Source organism: Bombina bombina, chromosome 4, assembly GCF_027579735.1.
Source record: "Bombina bombina isolate aBomBom1 chromosome 4, aBomBom1.pri, whole genome shotgun sequence".
Classification (NCBI taxonomy): Eukaryota; Metazoa; Chordata; class Amphibia; order Anura; family Bombinatoridae; genus Bombina; species Bombina bombina.
The window spans coordinates 366,636,348-366,655,806 of record NC_069502.1 but is presented as its reverse complement, the minus strand read 5'-3'; the positions used below and the strand labels follow the sequence as shown (position 1 = coordinate 366,655,806).

Below are 19,459 nucleotides of genomic sequence, written 5' to 3'. Positions count from 1 at the left end.
GCCTGGTTTGAAGGAGATAATTTCTGATATCACTGGAGGAAAAGGTCATGCCCTTCCTCAGGATAGGTCCAAATCAAGGGCCAAACAGACTAATTTTCGTGCCTTTCGAAAACTTCAAGGCGAGTGCGGCATCAACTTCCTCTAATGCAAAACAAGAGGGAACTTTTGCCCAGTCCAAGTCGGTCTGGAGACCTAACCAGACCTGGAACAAAGGTAAGTAGGCCAAAAAACCTGCTGCTGCCCCTAAGACAGCATGAAGTATCAGCCCCCTATCCGGTAACGGATCTAGTAGGGGGCAGACTTTCGCTCTTCGCCCAGGCTTGGGCAAGAGATGTCCAGGATCCCTGGGTGTTGGAAATTGTATCCCAGGGATATCTTCTGGACTTCAGAGCTTCTCCTCCAAAAGGGAGATTTCACCTTTCACAATTATCTGCAAACCAGATAAAGAGAGAGGCATTCTTACACTGTGTTCAAGACCTCCTAGTTATGGGAGTGATCCATCCAGTTCCAAAGGAGGAACAAGGACAGGGATTTTACTCAAATCTGTTTGTGGTTCCCAAAAAAGAGGGGACGTTCAGACCAATTTTAGATCTCAAGATCTTAAACAAATTCCTCACAGTCCCATCATTCAAGATGGAGACTATTCGTACCATCCTACCTATGATCCAGGAGAGTCAATACATGACAACAGTGGATTTAAAGGATGCTTATCTTCACATTCCGATACACAAAGATCAACATCGGTTTCTCAGGTTTGCCAGTTTGTAGCTCTTCCCTTTGGGTTAGCTACAGCCCCAAGAATCTTTACAAAGGTTCTGGGGTCACTTCTGGCGGTCCTAAGACTGCGGGGCATATCAGTGGCCCCTTATTTAGATGACATTCTGATACAGGCGTCAAATTTTCAAATTGCCAAGTCTCATACAGACATAGTTCTGGCATTTCTGAGGTTGCATGGGTGGAAGGTGAACGAAGAAAAGAGTTCTCTATCTCCTCTCACAAGAGTTTCCTTTCTGGGAACTCTAATAGATTCTGTAGAAATGAAGATTTACCTGACAGAGTCCAGGTTATCAAAACTTCGAAATTCCTGCCGTGTTCTTTATTCCACTTCTCGCCCTTCGGTGGCTCAGTGTATGGAAGTAATCGGCTTAATGGTAGCGGCAATGGACATAGTGCCGTTTGCACGCCTACATCTCAGACCGCTGCAACTATGCATGCTCAATCAGTGGAATGGGGATTACACAGATTTGTCCCCTCTACTAAATCTGGATCAAGAGACCAGGAATTCTCTTCTCTGGTGGCTATCTCGGGTCCATCTGTCCAAGGGAATGACCTTTCGCAGGCCAGATTGGACAATTGTAATGACAGATGCCAGCCTTCTAGGCTGGGGGGCAGTCTGGAACTCCCTGAAGGCTCAGAGTTCGTGGACTCAGGAGGAGTCACTCCTCCCAATAAACATTCTGGAACTAAGAGCGATATTCAATGCTCTTCAGGCTTGGCCTCAGCTAGCGACAATGAGGTTCATCAGATTTCAGTCGGACAACATCACGACTGTGGCTTACATCAACCATCATGGGGGAACAAGGAGTTCCCTAGCGATGTTAGAAGTCTCAAAGATAATTCGCTGGGCAGAGATTCACTCTTGCCACCTATCAGCTATCCATATCCCAGGTGTAGAGAACTGGGAGGCGGATTTTCTAAGTCGACAGACTTTTCATCCGGGGGAGTGGGAACTCCATCCGGAAGTGTTTGCACAATTGATTCATCGTTGGGGCAAACCACAACTGGATCTCATGGCGTCTCGCCAGAATGCCAAACTTCCTTGTTACGGATCCAGGTCCAGGGACCCCAAGGCAACGTTGATAGATGCTCTAGCAGCGCCTTGGTCCTTCAACCTGGGTTATGTGTTTCCACCGTTTCCTCTGCTCCCTCATCTGATTGCCAAAATCAAGCAGGAGAGAGCATCGGTGATCTTGATAGCGCCTGCGTGGCCACGCAGGACTTGGTATGCAGATCTGGTGGACATGTCATCCTTTCCACCATGGACTCTGCCGCTGAGACAGGACCTTCTACTCCTTTCAACCATCCAAATCTAATTTCTCTGAAACTGACTGCCTGGAGATTGAACGCTTGATTTTATCAAAGCGTGGCTTCTCCGAGTCAGTCATTGATACCTTAATTCAGGCACGAAAGCCTGTCACCAGGAAAATCTATCATAAGATATGGCGTAAATATCTTTATTGGTGTGAATCCAAGGGCTACTCATGGAGTAAGGTCAGGATTCCCAGGATATTATCTTTTCTACAAGAAGGATTGGAAAAAGGATTGTCAGCTAGTTCCTTAAAGGGACAGATTTCTGCTCTGTCTATTCTTTTGCACAAGCGTCTGGCGGATGTTCCAGACGTTCAGGAATTTTGTCAGGCTTTAGTTCGAATCAAGCCTGTGTTTAAACCTGTTGCTCCGCCTTGGAGCTTAAATTTGGTTCTTAAAGTTCTTCTAGGGGTTCCGTTTGAACTTCTTCATTCCATAGATATCAAACTTTTATCTTGGAAAGTTCTTTTTTTTGGTAGCTATTTCATTATCAGAAGATTGTTGTTCCATCATTGTGTCCTAATCCTTCTTCAAAGAAGGAACGTCTATTACACAATCTTGACGTGGTTCGTGCTTTAAAGTATTATTTACAAGCTACTAAAGATTTTCGTCAAACATCTGCTTTATTTGTTGTCTACTCTGGACAGAGGAGAGGCCAAAAGGCTTCGGCAACCTCTCTTTCGTTTTGGCTAAGAAGCATAATCCGCTTAGCTTATGAGACTGCTGGCCAGCAGCCTCCTGAAAGGATTACAGCTCATTCTACTAGAGCTGTGGCTTCCACATGGGCCCTGTAAAAATGAGGCTTCTGTTGAACAGATTTGCAGGCGGCGACTTGGTCTTCGCTTCATACCTTTTCAAAATTCTATAAATTCGATACTTTTGCTTCTTCGGAGGCTATTTTTGGGAGAAAAGTTTTACAGGCAGTGGTACCTTCCGTTTAAGTACCTGCCTTGTCCCTCCCTTCATCCTTGTACTTTAGCTTTGGTATTGGTATCCCACAAGTAATGGATGATCCGTGGACTGGATACATCTTACAAGAGAAAACATAATTTATGCTTACCTGATAAATTTATTTCTCTTGTGGTGTATCCAGTCCACGGCCCGCCCTGTCATTTTAAGGCAGGTATTTTTTAACTTTAAACTACAGTCACCACTGCACCCTATGGTTTCTCCTTTCTCTGCTTGTCTTCGATCGAATGACTGGATATGGCAGTTTGGGGAGGAGCTATATAGCAGCTCTGCTGTGGGTGATCCTCTTGCAACTTCCTGTTGGGAAGGAGAATATCCCACAAGTAATGGATGATCCGTGGACTGGATACACCACAAGAGAAATAAATTTATCAGGTAAGCATAAATTATGTTGTTTGCCAATACTTCTAAGGACCAAAATAAAGATCGAAAACAGGAACATCTTGAATTTAATGATTTGGATACACTAAAAATGTTAAAGAGTCTAGATACTATAGATACTCTTGAATCTATTGGAGAGGGATTTCAAAGTGAGGAAAACATCAACACAATGATGTGTGATTTATTAAATGTTTCAATACATGAGGAGGAACGACCTATCCAACACAGCACATTTAAACGTCCTTCCTCCTTTTATCCAGTGAGTGCCCAAAGGGGATCAAATACCTGTTTTTACAAGTTTAGGCCTAGATTTGGAGTTTGGCGGTAGCCGTGAAAACCAGCGTTAGAGGCTCCCTAACGCTGGGTTTTAGGCTACCTCCAGTATTTGGAGTCAGTCAAAAAAGGGTCTAACGCTCACTTTTCTGCCGCAAACTTTTCCATACCGCAGATCCCCTTACGTCAATTGCGTATCCTATCTTTTCAATGGGATTTTTCTAACTCCGGTATTTAGAGTCGTGTCTGAAGTGAGCGTTAGAAATCTAACGACAAAACTCCAGCCGCAGAAAAAAGTCAGTAGTTAAGAGCTTTCTGGGCTAACGCCGGTTCATAAACCTCTTAAGTACTGTGCTCTAAAGTACACTAACACCCATAAACTACCTATGTACCCCTAAACCGAGGTCCCCCCACATCGCCGCCACTCTATTAATTTTTTTTAACCCCTAGTCTGCCGACCGCCACCTACGTTATCCTTATGTACCCCTAATCTGCTGCCCCTAACACCGCCGACTCCTATATTATATTTATTAACCCCTAACCTGCCCCCCACAACGTCGCAGCCAGCTACCTACAATAATTAACCCCTAATCTGCCGACCGCAAAGTGCCGCTACTTAAGTTATCCTTATGTACCCCTAATCTGCTGCCCCTAAACACCGCCGACCCCTATATTATATTTATTAACCCCTAATCTGCCCCCCTCAACGTCGCCTCCACCTGCCTACACTTATTAACCCCTAATCTGCCGAGCGGACCGCACCGCTACTATAATAAAGTTATTAACCCCTAATCCGCCTCACTAACCCTATAATAAATAGTATTAACCCCTAATCTGCCCTCCCTAACAGTACCGACACCCTAACTTCAAACATTAACCCCTAATCTGCCGACCGGAGCTCACCGCTATTCTAATAAATTGTATTAACCCCTAAAGCTAAGTCTAACACTAACACCCCCCTAACTTAAATATAATTTAAATCTAACGAAATTAATTAACTCTTATTAAATAAATTATTCCTATTTAAAGCTAAAATACTTACCTGTTAAAATAAATCCTATATAGCTACAATATAAATTATAATTATATTATAGCTATTTTAGGATTAATATTTATTTTAACAGGTAACTTTGTATTTATTTTAAACCAGGTACAATAGCTATTAAATAGTTAAGAACTATTTAATAGCTAAAATAGTTAAAATAATTACAAAATTACCTGTAATATAAATCCTAACCTAAGTTACAATTAAACCTAACACTATACTATCATTAAATTAATTAAATAAAATACCTACAATTACCTACAATTAAACCTAAACACTACACTATCAATACATAAATTAAATACAATACCTACAAATAACTACAATGAAATAAACTAACTAAAGTACAAAAAATAAAAAAGAACTAAGTTACAAAAAATAAAAAAATATTTACAAACATAGAAAAATATTACAACAATTTTAAACTAATTACACCTACTCTAAGCCCCCTAATAAAATAACAAAGACCCCCAAATAAAAAATGCCCTACCCTATTCTAAAATTACTAAAGTTCAAAGCTCTTTTACCTTACCAGCCCTGAACAGGGCCCTTTGCGGGGCATGCCCCGCAAGAAGTTCAGCTCTTTTGCCTGTAAAAAAAACATACAATACCCCCCCCCAACATTACAACCCACCACCCACACTACCCTAATCTAACCCAAACCCCCCTTAAATAAACCTAACACTAAGCCCCTGAAGATCATCCTACCTTGTCTTCACCTCACCGGGTATCACCGATCGGTCCTGGCTCCAAAATCTTCATCCCAACCCAAGCGAGGGGCTGGCGATCCATCATCCGGTGGCTGAAGAGGTCCAGAAGAGGCTCCAAAGTCTTCATCCTATCCGGGAAGATGAGTAGATCCGGACCGGCAACCATCATCTTCCAAGCGGCATCTTCTATCTTCATCCGATGAGGACCCGGCTCCATCCTGAAGACCTCCACCGCGGACCCATCTTCATCCGGCGACGTCAAACTGAAGAATGACGGTTCCTTAAGGGACGTCATCCAAGATGGCGTCCCTCGAATTCCGATTGGCTGATAGGATTCTATCAGCCAATCGGAATTAAGGTAGGAATATTCTGATTGGCTGATGGAATCAGCCAATCAGAATCAAGTTCAATCCGATTGGCTGATCCAATCAGCCAATCAGATTGAGCTCGCATTCTATTGGCTGTTCCGATCAGCCAATAGAATGCGAGCTCAATCTGATTGCTGATTGGATCAGCCAATCGGATTGATCTTGATTCTGATTGGCTGATTCCATCAGCCAATCAGAATATTCCTACCTTAATTCCGATTGGCTGATAGAATCCTATCAGCCAATCGGAATTCGAGGGGACGCCATCTTGGATGACTTCCCTTAAAGGAACCGTCATTCTTCAGTTGGACGTTGCCGGATGAAGATGGTCCGCGGTGGAGGTCTTCAGGATGGAGCCGGTCCTCATCGGATGAAGATAGAAGATGCCGCTTGGAAGATGATGGTTGCCGGTCCGGATCTACTCTTCTTCCCGGATAGGATGAAGACTTTGGAGCCTCTTCTGGGACCTCTTCAGCCACCGGATGTCGGATCGCCAGCCCCCGCTTGGGTTGGATGAAGATTTTGGAGCCAGGAGCCGATCGGTGATACCCGTGAGGTGAAGACAAGGTAGGATGATCTTCAGGGGCTTAGTGTTAGGTTTATTTAAGGGGGGTTTGGGTTAGATTAGGGGTATGTGGGTGGTGGGTGTAATGTTGGGGGGGGGTATTGTATGGGTTTTTTTACAGGCAAAAGAGAGCTGAACTTCTTGGGGCATGCCCCGCAAAGGGCCCTGTTCAGGGCTTGTAAGGTAAAAGAGCTTTGAACTTTAGTAATTTAGAATAGGGTAGGGCATTTTTTATTTTGGGGGTCTTTGTTATTTTATTAGGGGGGCTTAGAGTAGGTTGTAATTAGTTTAAAATTGTTGTAATATTTTTCTTATGTTTGTTAATATTTTTTTTATTTTTTGTAACTTAGTTTCTTTTTTTATTTTTTGGACTTTAGTTAGTTTATTTCATTGAAGTTATTTGTAGGTATTGTATTTATTAATGTATTGATAGTGTAGTGTTTAGGTTTAATTGTAGGTAATTGTAGGTATTTTAATTTATTAATTTAAATGATAGTATAGTGTTAGGTTTAATTGTAACTTAGGTTAGATTTATTTTACAGGTAATTTTGTAATTATTTTAACTATTTTAGCTATTAAATAGTTCTTAACTATTTTAATAGCTATTGTACCTGGTTAAAATAATACAAAGTTACCTGTAAAATAAATATTAATCCTAAAATAGCTATAATATAATTATAATTTATATTCGTAGCTATATTAGGATTTAATTTTACAGTTAAGTTATTTAGCTTTAAATAGGTAATAATTTATTTAATAGAGTTAATTAATTTCGTTTGATTTAAATTATATTTAAGTTAGGGGGTAGGGGGGTGTTTCAGTGTTAGGGTTAGGACTTAGCTTTAGGTGTTTTAATACATTTATTAGAATAGCGGTGAGCTCCGGTCGGCAGATTAGGGGTTAATGTTTGAAGTTAGGTGTCGGCGATGTTAGGGAGGCAGATAGGGGTTAATACTATTTATTATAGGGTTAGTGAGGCGGATTAGGGTTAATAACTTTATTATGATAGCGGTGCGGGTCCGCTCGGCAGATTAGGGGTTAATAAGTGTAGGCAGGTGGAGGCGACGTTGAGGGGGCAGATTAGGGGTTAATAAATATAATATAGGGGTCCGCGGTGTTAGGGGCAGCAGATTAGGGGTACATATGGATAATGTAAGTAGCGGTGGTTTACGGAGCGGCAGATTAGGGGTTAAAAATAATATGCAGGGGTCAGCGATAGTGGGGGCGGCAGATTAGGGGTTAATAAGTGTAAGGCTAGGGGTGTTGTAGAGACTCGGGTACAATGTTAGGGTGTTAGGTGCAGACGTAGGAAGTGTTTCCGCATAGCAAACAATGGGGCTTGCGTAGGAGCTGAACGCGGCTTTTTTGCAGGTGTTAGGTTTTTTTCAGCTCAAACAGGCCCCCATTGTTTCCTATGGGGGAATCGTGCACGAGCACGTTTTTGAGGCTGGGCCGCTTCCGTAAGAAACTCTGGTATCGAGAGTTGAAGCTGCGTTAAATATGCTCTAACGCTCTTTTTTGGAACCTAACGCTGACATTTCTGTGGACTCTCAATACAGAGTTTTATTTTTATGGTGCGGCTAGAAAAAGACAGCGTTAGCTACGCGGGTCCTTACCCGACAAAACTCTAAATCTAGCCGTTAGTGACCAAGGATATCTTATCCCAAAAAAAAAAAAAAAAAGGCTTATTAAATAAATGTAATGATAATTTAACCATCTTGGAGAGGAAATCTCTTAAAAACTAATGAGTGACACAGTGGTGTTTAGGGCTGCCGATAAGGGGAGGGGGTATAGTTATTCAATTGAGATCTGAGTATTTAAAGAAGCCCATAACCTTCTAGGGGATAAGGAAACCTACTCTATCCTGAAAACAGACGCAACCAAAGTATATTTATCAAAATTAAATTCCATTTTAGTTAGTGCCAAAACTGAGGATATTTTAAATATTGATGAATTCAAGTATTTACAAGAATTGGATCCTAAAATACCATATTTCTACCATCTCCCTAAGATCCATAAGTGGTGTGGAGTGTCCTCCAGGTAGGCCCATTGTTTCAGGGATTTGTTCCCTGACAGATAAAGTATCTAAGTACATTGATTTACTATCTACAGAATATTGTTAAGAACACAAGGGCTTACCTGAAGGACACTACACATGCTATTTGATTATTTGAAGGGATTGACTGGAAAGATAACTACTGTTGGATTACATGCGATGTATCGGCATTATACATGTTGATACCGCATGACAAAGGAATAAGAGCAGTCAAAATAGAATTGGCCAAATGGGGATTTCCAATTGCACACCAAGAATTCATATTGGAATTTTATACAATTCATATTGGAATACAACTATTTCATTTTCGAGGGTGTGTATTACAGACAGATCAGAGGTACTCAGCAATGGGTACCCACCTTTGCTCCATCATATGCGGATCTGTACATGCACACCTTCGAGAATGATATATTTGGAAACCACATCGCTTTAGTGATAATATAGTCAAGTATCAGAGATATATTGACGATGTGATAATTTTATGGGAGGGTGATCTCAGTGTAGTCAATGAATTCGTTGAATACATTAATAACAATGATTACAACTTGAAATTTACTGAGAACCATTCCAGAACTGAGATTGAATTTCTAGATCTTTGACTTTTTGTAAATGGTGAAAATAAAACAGCAGTGTCAAACTTTAGAAAACCAACAGAGAGGAACAGTTTTATTGATTATAGAAGTGCCCATCAACAAAAGTGGAAAAACAATATACCATATAGTCAATTTCTCAGACTCAGAAGAAATTGCACGTCTATAGGAGATTTCAACAAGGAGGCAGATATTCTGGCAAATAAATTTAATGAAAAGAGATATGACCCCGAAATAATAGAAAAGTCAAGATTAAAGGCATTGGAACAAACTAGGGATCAATTGTTAAGGAAAGAAGGAGACCACAAGACATATAGGAACCAAAAACAACGGAATAGACAGAGTAAAGACCAGATTAGATTCATTACAACTTTCAATGAGGGACATAGAATTATAAAGGATGTTTTTAAGAAGCACTGGGGGATTTTAAAATCAGATAGTCTATTAGCACCATAACTGACTAATAACCCATTGATCACTTTTAAGAAAGAAGAAATTTAAAGAATTTATTAGCCCCTAGTAAATTAAAATCTATTATAAAAGAAACGACACGTCTATCAGAGTAACTGGTTAAGTCTGGAAAAAGGGTACTTATAAGTGTGGGAAACGAAATTGTGGAAAGTGTAAGCAGTGTTAAGAATGAATCCAGTTTCCCCAATAGTGACAACACCAGAGAGTTTCAATCCAGAGTCGTTGTACTTGCGATTTCACACATGTGGTCTACCTGCTAACCTGTGGGTGTGACCTTATGTATGTGGGTCGCACTAAAAGGAAGATCAGGCGTAGATTCAACGGGGAAAATCTAAATAAAATTGATAACCATAGTGTTTCCACTTCACTATAGAGATGTTCATGGTGGGGATTCTAGATCTCTTAAGATCAAGGTTATTGATTGGATCCACCCCCAATGAACAAAATAGACTACTTGTCCTCCGCAAACGAGAGACCTACTGGATACAGAAACTCAATTGTCTGTGTCCAGGGGGTCTCAATGTAGATCTAGAGTGGTGCTTGCCTTTATGTAAAATTTTCTTCTGTATTACTAGAAAAGAGTTTTCAGTGACAAAACCAATTGAGTTTATATTTTACATTATAATATTTTTATTATTGTATAGTTTACATCATAATGTGTATTATAATAATCAATTGGTTTTGTATTATAATTTGGATATCAAAGAACATATAAAAAATACCTCGTAATGTTTATATAAATCAATTTTTATTTTTATTTTTATTTATGTATTTTTAATTTAACACGTTTTCTATATATTCATGTATTCTCTCAAAAATCCATTTGTATACCCAAGCCGATATGTTACAAAAATCTAATGGTTCACTTTGAGGTATATTAGTTCAGACTTCTAATCTTTTAAAACTATCATCAGCAATATATTCAATGGTGTATTTAAACTGTATATCAATTGTTCTTTTCAGGATGTATGTTTTTAGCTTTTGTATGTATTTTGATGATGTTTTCTAAGCGTTATTTTTTAATTATTTTTTTATTAAATCTATTGTTGTGTTTTTAGTCAAATTTTAGTCATTTATAGATCCAAGTGTAAAACAAAACAAGGGAATAATTTCCGACCAATAAGAAAGGACTGATCGCTATATAAGATGGACTATGGTGATCAAAGATATATCACCTCTTGAGAAAGACTGCACACTGGCGGTTGAAACGCGTTGAGGCCAATTGTGAGCTGTTTGAGGATCCGTAGTCTCTTGCAGTAAGAACATTGTGTATGCTTTGTTCAAGCACGGCTATTGCAATCCACGCCGCAAGTACGGAAGCCCGCGAAAGACACCATTACACACGTTGTGAGTACTGCATTCAGAGACTCACTTGGAGGAAAGAAAGAGCCATTATTCCTATGCGGACTGTGTTTTTTCACATCTCGATCTTGTAAATTTGGATATGTTGTAGTGCACAATAAATTCGTCAACACTGTAAGTGCAACTTAATAGCGTGATGTGTCATATGTTATACACCTGCACTTGAATCTGGTTGCGCTTTGTTTTTTAACTGATTTTAGGGGTTAATAAGTGTAGTTAGAGTGCGGCGACAGATTAGGGGTTAATAACTATAATGTAGGTGTCGGCGATGTTGGGGGCAGCAGGGGTTCTTTAGTATAATGTAGGTGGCGGCGGTGTCCGGAGCGGCAGATTAGGGGTTAATAATATAAAGCAGGTGTCAGCGATGTCAGGGGCGGCAGATTAGGGGTTAATAAGTGTAAGATTAGGGGTGTTTAGACTTGGGGTTCATGTTAGGGTGTTAGGTGTAGACGTAAAAAGTATTTTACCATAGAAAACAATGGGGCTGCGTTAGGAGCTGAACGCTGCTTTTTTGCAGTTTTTTTCCAGCCAGCTCAGCCCCTTTGTTTCCTATGGGGAAATCGTGCACGAGCATGTTACACCAGCTTACCGCTGACTTAAGCAACGCTGGTATTGAGGTGAGATGTGGAGCTAAATTTTGCTCTCCGCTCACTTTTTAGAGGCTAACGCCAGGTTGAAAAAAACCTGTAATACCAGCGTTGTTTTAAGTGAGCGGTGAGAAAAAAAGGAGCGTTAGCACCGCAAGCCTTACCGACAAAAACTCGTAATCTAGCCGTCAGTGTTTGTTATTTTTTGTAACTTAGTTGTTAGTTTTTGTAACTTTGTAATTTTTAATAGTAGATTTAAATTATTTGAGTAGGGTTAGGTTTTTAAATATATAATATAGTTAATTTAATTTGTAGTTTAATGTAATTTTTGTATAACAGTTAGAGTAGGTAAATTATTAGTGTAATATAGTTTAATGTAATCTTAGTATAATAGTTAGGGTAGATTAATTATTAGTTTAATACAGTTTAATGTAATCTTAGTATAATAGTTAGGGTAGATTAATTATTAGTTTAATATAGTTTAATGTAATTTTAGGATAATAGTTGGGTAGATTCATTGTGGTTTAGGGATTAATAGGGTTAATTAAGTTTATGGCGATGGGGGGCTGGCGGTTTAGGGTTAATAGGATTAGTAAGTGGTACTGATGTGGGAGGCCAGGGTTTAGGGGTTAATAACTTAATTTAGTTGCGGTGGGCTCCGGGTAGCGGCAGGATAGGGGTTAATACTTTTATGTAGGTGGCGGTGGTGTTCGGGGTGGCAGATTAGGGGTTAATAAGTAATAATGTAGGTTGTCGGCGGGTGTCGGGGGCAGCAGATTAGGATGTTTAGACTCGGGGTATATGTTAGGGTGTTAGGTGTAAACATAGCTTTTATTCTCCCATAGGAATCAATGGGATATCGGGCAGCATCGAACATAAGCTTTCACTGCTTTCAGACTTTTATTGATTCCTATGAATCCGCGGCCTCCTAGCAAAAGTTATATTTGATACTAGCAAAAGTAGTCAGATAGTGCCAAATTTACATTCAGATCATCTGTAATGACTTAAGCATTGATTGTGGTTGGACTGAGACCGGCGGATCATATGGATCTATTTTGGGACATAGATATCCTTATTAAGATTAAGGATACTTTTATAGACAGAGTCATAGGCATTTTGTGTGTTAAAAAGTTTTATGACTGTTATTCCAGTGAGAGACGTAAGGGTTATCAGAGACACTTGGCAATGGCTAAGCGGGTTTAAAGTATTTTATGTTTTCCTTTATATTAGCAGTTGGCCTATGACAGTTCATTGGGTTATGACAAGCATTTGGTATAGTTTGTTATTAAACGGCTTTGCCTTTCTGGAGTCAGTTTTAAATTTTGCACGCTTTTTAGTGCACTGTTTCTTTGGTTCGATCACCGTGACGCCTGCACTTCCGCTTAAGGAAGTCGGAGCGGAGCTTAAGGAAGGTGTTTTCACTTTTGCCGGTCTGTAGGCTTTGATAAATTAGGCAATCAGGCTTGCCACAATTACGCTGCTGAGTTCCAGCGTATTTGCAGTTGACGGCTTGATAATAGGCCTCTTTATCTTTAAACCTGGCTACCTGTTTACAAGGATGTTTCGTTCTTTGTGCAATTCCTGCACTTCAGTTATTACCAGGAGAAAGACTTTACCTTTAAACTTGCTACCTGTTTACAAGGTTGTTTCCTGCTTTGTGGCAAATCCTGCACTTCAGTTATTATCAGGAGGAAGGCTTTCCTTTTGAAATCTGCTTACTTGTTTGTTCCTTTCCACGCCTGTGGTATGTGGACATAACATACCTGAATAGTATATTTTTAAAATACCCTGCAAGTATTTGGCTCAATCAAAGTATTGTGTTATTTAAATAAATCTGATATAGTTTCAATCTATATGGCTTCTACTAATCTTCATTTAAAGCAACTGTTCCAGACAATGAGGCTCTCAAACAATATCCTGAGACAGAACATGACAGAATGTGAAGATCCTAAAAGAGAGCCCTCTGGGATTATTGCTGTATTGGAAATCAGTATTAAAGTTTATTAAGGACATGACTGATTAACTTATGGAGCTGGGTGGGAAACGTTATGTCTCCCAACTGAAAACTTGTGCTGAAGTTACCTCCCCGATCCAGAAAAGGTTGGAAAGAACCCTTAACAGAAGAGGAAAAGACTCGGCGAAGACAACTTAACCTCTGTTTCTATTGTGGGGGAACTGGTCACCACATCAACAGGGTGTCCAGTAAGACCCCCCTAGAGGATCAAGTCGAGATAAAGCCAAAGTTTAAAATGGACTCTGATGCTAAGGGAACAAATAATACTTCCACTAGCAAACTGAGAAGATACCCCCTGGAGAGGGACCCAGCTACCGAGAACACATCCATTCTACAAGCAACCATTTCTAACACGCTACAGAAAATGGTACCTGATTTGAAACAGATGGTTGTTGGGAGTACACTCCAGCTACATCCACTACTCATGCCACTGCCTCTGTTTCTACATTTACCACATTGGAGAACTCTGCAGAAATACCTCCTGGAAAATCCTGCACATTACCTTGTCTCTGCCCTGGCTGAAGATCCTTCTAACGAAACTCACTCATCAGACATAAAAGTTACAAACCTTCCAGCTGAATCAGACTCTGTCAAATCTAAAGATCCACACCTCCAGCACCTCCTTCACCCAGCTACTCATTGACTGAGAAAGAATTGGATGATATGGTTGATTTGGATATAAATAACACCGATAACAAATTACTTGACTCTGAAGGGAGAGGTCATATCCAACCTGGATGTACTCCACCCATCAGCCAGTCCATTGCAAGCTGCTTGGTGTAATCAGGAATCTCCAAATCAACCTATCTTTGTATTCAACTCTTGCTATGCCTACAGTGAAATCTTCTATGGGTCCCCAAACTCAGGCAGCTGTTCCAAGGAAAGAATCAACTTCATCTGAATGTATTAGGGCTTTAAATGGAACACTGGTTCATAAAACTGATCTTCAGATGTTTGAACAGGCTTTGAGCGCCCGGAGTGCACTCTTTGGAGGGGGCGTCTGTCACGAACCAAGCCTCCAGACTAAAAAGAAAAAGAAAAGTCTGGGAGGCATTCTGCTTGAAAGGGCTGTGCTGGGATTTGAACCTGTGGCTCTGTGCTTACTACTCCTGTTTGCTTGTATGTTGAGCCACAGCCAGTTCTAGCAGAATAGTTTCAAATGCAATAGCATGCAAATTAAAAGATCTGTTAAATGAGTATTTGTCTTACTTGTAATTACACCTGTGGAAAACACAGGTGCTCTCAATTTTGGATTTACTCAGAACCAATCCCTGTGCAAAACCTCCCCTATTTAAGGCTGGCTGTTAGGCTGCACATTGTCTTCACATAGTTTCTGTTTTGTCACAAGCCAGAACCTGTTTCCTGTACTTCAGTACATATTTGGAGGAAGACTTCACTTTTGCGCCTGTTTACAAGGTTGTTTCCTGCTTTGTGCAAATCCTGCACTTCAGTTATTACCAGGACAAAGACTTTACATTTAAACCTGCTACCTGTTTACAAGTTTGTTTCCTGCCTTGTGCAATTCCTGAACTTCAGTTATTACCAGGAGAAAGACTTTACCTTTAAACCTGTTACCTGTTTACAAGGCTGTTTCCTGCTTTGTGCAAATCCTGCACTTCAGTTATTACCAGGAGAAAGACTTTACCTTTAAAACTGTTACCTATTTACAAGGTTGTTTCCTGCTTTGTGCAATCCTGCACTTCAGTTATTACCAGGAGAAAGACTTTACCTTTAAGCCTGCTACCTGTTTACAAGGTTGTTTCCTGCTTTGTGCAAATCCTGCACTTCAGTTATTACCAGGAGAAAGACTTTACCTTTAAACCTGCTACCTGTTTACAAGGTTGTTTCCTGCTTTGTGCAAATCTTGCACTTCAGTTATTACCAGGAGAAAGACTTTCCTTTTGAATCTGCATCTCTGCTTACTTGTTTGTTCCTTTCCACTACAGGGCGTATGTGGACATAGCATACCTGAATAGTATATATTTAAAATACTTCAAGTATTTGCTCAGTTAAAGTATTGTGTTATTTAAATAAATCTGATATCTTTTCAATCTATATGGCTTCTACTAATCTTCATTTAAAGCAACTGCTCCAGACAATGAGACTGTCACATAATATCCTGAGACAGAACATGACACGACCTGAATGACGCTTACTTCTATGTTCCTATCCACAAGGATCATTTTCAATTTGTATGGGTTGCCTTCCTGGACAAACACTTCCAATTTGTAGCCCTGCCTTTCGAAATAGCCACAGCCCCCCAAATCTTTACAAAGTTTCTAGGGGCTCTTTTGGCAGTGGCCAGATGTCAAGGAATTGCGGTGGCGCCATACCTGGACGATATCTTAGTTCAGGCGCCATCTTTTCATTTAGCAAAATCCCATACAGATGTTCTGTTGTTGATTCTCCACTTTCACAGGTGGAAGGTGAATCTGGACAAGAGTTCCTTGGTGCCAAATACCTGGGTATTTTTTTGGGGAACGATCATAGACTCGATCTCGATGAATATTTTCTTAACGGAAGTCAGAAAATCTAAAGTACTTTCTGTCTGTCTTTCTCTTCAGTCATCCGCCCAACCCTGGCACAGTGTATGAAAGTAATTTGGTCTCATGGTGGCTTCCATGAACATTTTTCCTTTTGCTCGATTCCATCTGAGACCTCTACATTTATGTATGCTCAGACAATGGAACAGAGACCACTCGGACCTCTCTCAAAGGATAGTCCTAGACAACCTGACTAGAGATTCTCTGTCCTGGTGGCTCTCTCAGGACCATCTGAAGGCACATGCTTCTTGAGACCATCCTGGGAGAATGTGACTACAGATGCCAGCATTTCCGTGTGGGGAACAGTTTGGGGTCCCTTAAGATCTCAGGGAATCTGGTCCTTCCAATAAATATCTTAGAGTTGAGAGAAATCTTTAATGCTCTGATAGCTTGGCGCCAACTGAGTTTGGTCCGGTTTTTCTGATTTCAATCAGACAACCTCACTTCGGTGGCGTATATCAACCATCAGGGAGGAACGAGGAGTTCCTTAGCGATGAAGGAGGTGACTTGCATCCTTCGGTGGGCGGAGTCTCACAGCTGCCACATTTCTGCCATTGACATCCCAGGTGTGGACAACTTGGAGGTGCATTACCTGAGCAGGCAGACATTTCACTCAGGGGAGTAGGAGGTATTCTCAATGGGGGGGGGGTTCTGGAGTTGGACTTGATGGCGTCTAGTCTAAACACCAAGCTTCCCAGATACGGATCCAGATCAAGGGATCCGCAAGCTGTTCTGGTGGACGCTCTAGTGGTTCCATGGGATTTCGGTCAGATTTACCTTTTTCCATTGTTTGCCCTCCTTTCTCAGGTGATAGCCCATATCAAACAGGAGCAGGCTTCTGTGATTCTAATTGCTCCAGCTTGGCCTCACAGAATTTGGTTTGCGGACCTTGTGAATATGTCGTTCTCTCCCCCGTGGAAATTACCGCTGAGGAAAGACCTTCTACTTCAGGGTCCTTTTCTACATACAAATCTAGATTCTCTGAAGCTGACTGCATGGAGATTGAATGCCTAGTTTTGTCTAGACAAGGTTTTTTTGAAAAGGTTATTGACACCTTGATCCAGACTCGTAAGCCGGTTACTTGCAAAATCTACCATAAAGTTTGGCGCACATTCCTTTACTGGTGTGAATCTCAGGGTTTTCCTTGGCATTAAGTGAGAGTTCCCCATATTTTGTCTTTTCTCCAGGAGGGTCTGGAGAAAGGTTTGTCAGTCAGTTCCCTGAAGGGTCAGATTTCTGCCCTTTCTGTTCTGTTACATAAACGTTTGGCCGACTTACCAGATGTTCAGTCCTTTGTTCAGGCCCTGGTCAGAATCAGGTCTGTGTTCAAACTTGTTGCTCCTTCTTGGAGCCTTAACCTTGTTCTTCAGGTTTTGCAGCAGGCTCAGTTTGAGCCTATGCATTGTGATGATATTAAGCTGTTATCTTGGAAGGTTTTATTTTTGTTAGCTATTTCTTCTGCTGATAGAGTCTCAGAACTTTCGTCTCAGTGTGATCCCCCTTATCTTATTTTCCATGCGGATAAGGCGGTCCTTCAGGAAATTGACGTTCCTTCATTCTGTCCTAATTCTTCTTTTCAGAAGGAACATCTGTTACACAACTTTGATTTAGTTTGTGCTCTAAAATTCTATCTCCAGGATACTAAGGATTTTCGGCTATCTTCTGCCCTTTTTGTAGTGTTTGCTGCCAACTACTCTTTCCTTTTGGTTGAGAAGTGTCATTCGGTTGGCGTATGAGACAGCTGGACAACATCCTCCTGAAAGTATTATGGCTCATTCAACTAGGGCTGTTTCTTCTTCCTGAGCTTTTAAAAATGAGGCTTCTGTGGAGCAAATTTGTAAGGCAACCACTTGGTCCTCGTTGCATACTTTCTCTAAATTTTACAAATTCAATGTTTTTGCTTCAGCTGAGGCTTCCTTTGGGAGAAAGGTTCTTCAAGCGGTGGTGCCCTCAGTTTAGGTCCGCCTGTCTTGTTTCTCCCTCCCTTTCCATTCTGTGTCCTCTAGCTTGGGTATTGGTTCCCACTAGTAATTAGAATGGATTTGTGGACTCTCCATGCCATTGGAAAGAAAACAAAATTTATGCTTACCTGATAAATTCTTTTCTTTCTTGGCATGGAGAGTCCATGACCCGTCGTTATCTAAATTCAAGACGGCTGATTATTTTTGTTTGTTATTTTTTCTAAACGTCAGGCACCTCTATACCCTTTGTGTCCTCTTCTCTTTCTGTATTCCCTCTGCTGAATGACTGGGGCGTTATGGGAAGTGGGAGGAATACTTAAAGCTTTGCTAGGGTGTTCTTTGCCTCCTCCTGGTGGCCAGGCGTTGAATTCCTATTAGTAATTAGAATGGATTTGTGGACTCTCCATGCCAGGAAATAATTTTTTTTATCAGGTAAGCATAACTTTTTGTTTTTTTCAACCACTAAATGTGTGGAATTTTTAAATATTGTCACATGGAGAAGTCTAAATGTTCTATATGCCCTGTCCAGTGATATAGTGTTGTCATATGAGTCTATATCATATCAATAAAGTAAGATGCTGCAAATATAACTACCAGTATTTTCACTGTTTCCTCAATGGCAAGACATTCCTGAGGGATGAAATAAAATTGTGCAGTCACCTCAGTAGAAGTTTATAGCACCACATTTATCTTATAAAACAAATAATTAGATAGCCTTGCACCATCTTCCAGTGGAGTCCACAACTATGGAGGTACATCCGGAATCGTAGCAAGTACCGCCTGCCTCACTTACATTGTACTTTATTGTCTGTGGGGTTAAGATTGTGGCTTAGCATCCTAATATAATACTTCCCAAAAGAGAAAGTTAAACCTGCTGATGCAGGCATCCAGCACTGCGAGCCGTCGATCAGGGCAGCATAGATTGTCCTTTCGAGAAGGCTCGTGATAAGCCTAGGCAGTCAGCTTGTAGGTCTGTGAACATGCGGGAGATGTGCTCCGTAATAGGGGTCAGATCCCTGAACTAGCATCCAGATGTGTCCCAGGAGGCTTCCCCCTGTATAATGTGGGCATCTAAAAGCTAATCCCCTACCTTAATGAGCTACTGAGCAGGGTCTGCAACAGAGCTCAGCTAAACCGCGGCCATACTTCTCTCTGGCTGAATCATTCAAAAAAAAATTCTCCTACTAACTTAATGAAAATTAGGTTTTCCTGGTCATTGTCATACATTTTAATATTTATTTTCCTACATCTTTATTTTTAAAAGCTATATAGTACTTCATGGAAACAAAAAAGTGTTGTGAATCACATTTTGTGAAGACGATTGTGGTAGATGCTTACTGTTTCATTAAACCCATTATTGTTGAGATTGTTTTTTTAAATGTAAAAAAACAATAATCTATAGTTAGTAAAAGAAAAGATTGCTAACGTGTATTGGAGCTAACCAGGCCAATATTTAAAAAAAAAAAAAAAAAACTT

The 19,459-nt window shown here is 40.5% G+C and overlaps 1 protein-coding gene across 1 annotated transcript in view; it reads left to right on the top strand.

The window, feature by feature from the left end:
- Positions 1-19,459, top strand: part of PHC3 (polyhomeotic homolog 3) — a 1,036,700-nt gene that overhangs the window by 306,109 nt on the left and 711,132 nt on the right. The gene's annotated exons all lie outside the window — the stretch shown is intronic.